Raw genomic sequence first — 5139 nt, 5'->3', positions numbered from 1 at the left:
GCTCAAGGCCAGGGCTCTATCGCTTGAGCCACAGCACCACTTCTGGTTTTCTAGTGGTTTATTAGAGATAGGAATCTCACCAACTTTCCTGCGCGGGCTGGCTTGAACCACGATCCTCAGATCTCAGCCTCTTGAGTAGCTAGGATTACAGGCATGAGCCACCAGCACCTGGCGGTGGCTGTGGTTTTGAGGGTTATGGCCCTCTGTTCTCTGCCAGGGGGCCAGCAGCCTGGGAGTATGGCACCATGAAGCTGTACGGCCTCAGCTTCTTCTACAAAGGCCCACCCAAGGTTACTCTGCTCAAAGCCATCTACAGTTGTCCTCCTTTAGCTGCTCCCAGAGGTTCAGTGTTCAAGAATTCAAAACCTTCTCAAGTCAACTGATTGTGGAGAGCTCAGCGAAAAACAGCAGAGCTTCTGTCAAAGAACAAGAGTATCTGTGCTGTGCCTACATTCAGAATGACAGTCTTGCAGGTGTGGTCATGGCTGACAGTGAATACTCCTCTAGAGTGGCCTTTACATTACTGGAGAAAGTATTAGATGACTTGTCCAAGCAGGTCGACAGGATAGTAAGATCTCCTACTATAACCCAGGACACAGCCCTGGATGATCATCTACCAGAACCCTCGAGAAGCTGACTCCATGAGTAAAGTGCAAACTGAACTAGATAAGACCAAAATCATTTTGCACAACACCATGGAGTTGTGTTCTCTCTTCACTAGAGAACGGAAAGAAACTCAATGACTCAGTGTCCAAATTGGAAATACTGGGAATGCAGTCTAAAGCCATGTATAAAACAGCCTGGAAACAAAACTCGTGCTGTGCAATCATGTGAAACAGCCCAGAGAGGCCAGCACTATTTTTTGGGGGGGTCCAGTCATGGGGCCTGAACTCTGGGCCTGGGTGCTGTCCCTCAGCAATTCAGCTCAAGGCTAGCGCTCTACCACTTGAGCCACAGCGCCACTTCTGGCTTTTTTCTTTTTGCTTATGTGGTGCTGAGGAATCGAACCCAGGGCCTCAGGCATGCAAGGCAAGCGCTCTACCACTGAGCTACCTTCCTAGCCCCCTGATCATTACTATTACTCACATCAGAACTGCTGTCCCCAGAGAAGAGATGTTCTAGAAGACCTGGAGTGGGGCAGCCATTTTTATTTTGAAGCCCAAGGAGGAGCAGATATGTGGTAGAAGGGTGGGGCATGCTCAAGTTCTTATGTCTGGCTTGGCTGTGACTCTGGGAAAGAACTTAATGTCCCCAAAGGTGTATTTTAGGGAAAAGGAAACCATAAACTCTGAAAAACCATCAACTCTGAAGGGAAGGGTGAAAAAATACCACAAAAAAGCAAGGAAAGAAAAACAGAGGAAAATGCATAATATAGGATGGTCACCAAGAATATTGACTGGAACCAGGTATTGTGAAGAAGGGAAAATGTCAGCAAGAGATGGGATGGGAGGTGTAGCATCATATGGGGTAGCTCCAAAGGCAGGACGGAAGGTTCAAAGCATACGTTTGGACTATGGCAACTCAAAGCCTTGAGGGACAACTCAAAGCCTTGAAGCTATAAAACACAGTCCACTGAGGAAGGTTTCCAATGGCTTTCCTTGCCAGGAAGGTGGGTGGGAGAGTGCTCAGAAGAGGGACAAAAAAAGGGACCTAGAAAATGTCTCACTCAAGCCCTGTAGATGACCAGCCCACAGAGGGGCTTCAAATTAATGATGGACATTGAAAAGAGAAAAATATGAGAGGAATGGACAAGCACAAAGGAGGGGTAAAGTCCCTGGAAAGGAGTTGGGGAGAGAATGCACAGAGGAGAAGGTGAAGGGGCAAGGATGCAGGGGAAGAGAAAGGGCATAAATGGAAATGAAAAGGACACCATGCACAGAGAGGGAGAGAAGCCACAAAATGAGGGGACGGCAAGGAGAATAGAGAGCGGGGGGAAGATGGAACAAAGGATGATTAGATGAAGGGGACCATGCAAAAGAGCTGAGCAAGCCATTAAGATCTGCTGGAGAGGTCTGGCCGAGGGCACCCTTTGGGATGGGGTACTGGCCATCTATGGTGGGCATAGCACCAAAGGCATCCATCAGGGGAACTGGACAGGCTCTGGGAAAGTTCCCGGGGACTGTGCTGGGTTGCTACAAGCCTGTAGAGAGGACACTTGGGCCATTGGGAACCCAGGTCAGGCCAAGAGCCAAGTCCAGGGCAGGACTAGGGCCACAGAATCATAGGCCTGAGCCATGCCAGGAAGCTGTGCCCAGAGGGCCATACTTCATGGGCTTATGGGAGGGACCCAGATGGGCCCAGGACAGTGAGCCAGGAAATCCCTGTGGCAGGTGACGACACAGGTGTGAGCCTGGACAAGAAGCCCAAACTATTGTTAAGTGGACAAGACACAGGAGGGCACCACAGGGACTGTGCAAGGGCTGCAATGAGAAAAAGCAAGCCAGTGGACGGGATCAGGACAGGGAAGCCAGGACAAGGGCCAGAAAAGAACACATCGAGGGGGGGGGAGGGAGGGAGAGGTTACAAAGACCATAGGAGGGCAGAGGAAGGGCAGGACCAGAGACCCACCAATAAGGTGGGCATCACCTTGATCAGACAGGACATGGCTCTCTTCTTATCCAAGGTGGACTCAGGGGCATTAGGGACAAGACCCATTCCAGGGGCCAGGTGAAGAATAACACCAAAGTCATCAACAGGAAGGGGTCAGCCAAAAATAATAAGCCAGTACAGGATGACTCCGGTCAGAGTGAGCAAGGATTGGAGGGTAAAGCGGGACCGGGGGGGGGGGTAGGCTGGGGGGGGTTGGGGATAGGGGCTGGGGCACAAAAGCTGGGGCTGGGACAAGTCATTGAGGACATAGAGCCCTGAGTTCCAACTCCCATATCACACAAAGTATGTATAATGCCACAAAAACCTGAAAATGATAACTATAGAACAAGAAAACTATAACTAATCTCATCGAAAGAGTTTACAATGGCTGCCTAGAGATAAAGCCAAAAATATCAACACTGGCTACCAGCATCTATTATTGACCTCACTGTCTCAGAATAAGATGAATATCCACTCCTCCTGAAAAAGAGTTTATATATAGGGGCATCTCAATTCCACAGCCATTAACAAGGTAAAAGCCAGAAACACTGGAGGACCTGGCAAGAATTTTGTCATTGTTTGTTAACACTACCTAATGGTATCTATACCAATTAGATAAGGTAAAAATGTACCATTATAAAACCTATTCAATAGGCTGGGAAGGTGGCTTAGTGGTAAAGTGCATGCCTAGCATGCATGAAGCCCTGGGTTCCATTCCTCAGTACCACATAAACAGAAAAAGTCAGAAGTGGTGCTGCGGCTCAAGTGGTAGAATGTTCAGGGACAGTGCCCAGGCCCTGAGTTCAAGCCACAGGACTGGCAAAAAGCAAAGCAAAATAAAATAAAACCTATTCAAACAATACAGTCCCTTTATATAAACAATAACATCATAGGCTTAAAGACATAAAACAGCCCAAAACAATCTTCTTTAAAAAAAAAATCAGTTGTGAGGTTTGAACTCTGGGCCTGGGTGCTGTATCCCTCAGCTCTTCAGCTCAAGGCAAGCACTCTACCATTTGGTAGTTATTTGGTGAAAACAGTCTCATGGACTTCCCTGCCCAGGCTGGCTTTGAACTGCAATCCTCAGATCTCAGCCTCCTGAGTAGCTAGGATTACAAGCGTGAGCCACCAGCACCCAGCTTCAGATAACATTTTAAGTGATTTTACTCATGCTTTTACTTTCTAATTTTTTTTGTGTGTGTTCACATAGGGGCTTGAACTTGAAATCCACAACTCTCCCATGGCTTTTGTTCTTGCTGTTTGTTGTGGTCATTGGGCTTGAACTCAAGTCCTGGATGCTGTCCCTGAGCATTTTGCTCAAGGCTAGTACTTTATCATTTTTAGCTACAGCACCACTTCTGGTTTTCTGGTGGTTAATTGGAGATACCTGCCCAGGCTGGCTTTGTTTTTGTTTTGTGTATGTGTGGTTTTTTGTTTTGTCTTTTTTAGTACTGAGGATTGAACCCAGATGTTGCACTTGTTAGGCAAGCACCAGGCTGGCTTTGAACTGTAATCCCCAGATCTCAGCCTCCTGAGCAGCTAGGATTACAGGCACGAGCCACCAGTGCTTGGCTTTTCCTTGGCTTTTTCATTCATGGCTAATGCTCTGCCACTTGAACCATACTTCCACATCTGGCTTTTTGCTTGTGAATTGGAGATAAGCATCTCACACGTTTCTGCCCAGTCTAGCTTCAAACCATGTTCCTCAGGTCTCAGTCTGAGGTTTGAGTAGGTAGAATTACAGGTGTGAGCCATCAAGTCCCAGCAACTTTTTTTTTACTTCAAAAACACACCAAATCTGTATATAAAAATGGTAAGAACAAAATATAACTATTTGAGGCAATAAAAAAGAAAATATTTCAACTCAAAAAAATGGTAAGAACAACATATGAATAACCATATTGTACTCCACCTAGGTTTACCAACTGCCAAATATACCATACAAGCTTAATTTCTCTACATATGGGTATACATACATCCTGTCTCTTTTGCTGAAAGTAAGTGGCAGACAACTACAGTATGCATCTCCAGATCAGAACAATCCCCTAACTACACCTAAAAAGGAAAAGCAACATTGGGCCTTGTGTGGTGGTGAGCACCTGCAGTCCTAGCTACTTGGAAGGCTGAGGCAGAGGGTTGTTTCAACAATATAGCTAGACGCTATGACAAGGAGGAGGAGGAGGAGGAAGGGGAGGACCAACATTAAACTTCTTCCAAAATGCCCTTTCTAATTGTTGTCCCCACCCATCACATTTTAAAGTTCTCCTGTAATCTACTTCTAGTGCTTAGAGATAAATGTAATCTCTCCAGGTATGTTTCTTCCATTAAATATTAGCTGTTGCCGGGTGCTCTGGTGCTGGTGGCTCGTGTCTGTAATCCTAGCTATTCAGGAGGCTGAGATCTGAGGGTTGCAGTTCGAAGCCAACCCGAGCAGGAAAGTCCATGAGAAGTGGCACTGTGGTTCAAGATGTAGAGTGCTAGCCTTGAACACAAAGAGCTCAGGGAGAGCTCCCAAGCCTAGAGTTCAAGACCCAGCAATATATATATATA

At 46.8% G+C, this 5139-nt stretch overlaps 1 pseudogene; it reads left to right on the top strand.

Moving 5' to 3' along the window:
- The first annotated feature begins 245 nt into the window (after positions 1-245).
- LOC105985222 lies at positions 246-834 on the top strand (annotated as a pseudogene).
- Positions 835-5139: the final 4305 nt, after the last annotated feature.

This window comes from Dipodomys ordii, unplaced genomic scaffold (genome assembly GCF_000151885.1).
Source record: "Dipodomys ordii isolate 6190 unplaced genomic scaffold, Dord_2.0 Scaffold27, whole genome shotgun sequence".
Classification (NCBI taxonomy): domain Eukaryota; kingdom Metazoa; phylum Chordata; class Mammalia; order Rodentia; family Heteromyidae; genus Dipodomys; species Dipodomys ordii.
Note: the sequence above shows the minus strand (reverse complement) of the source record. Positions and strands in the feature narration are given on the sequence as shown.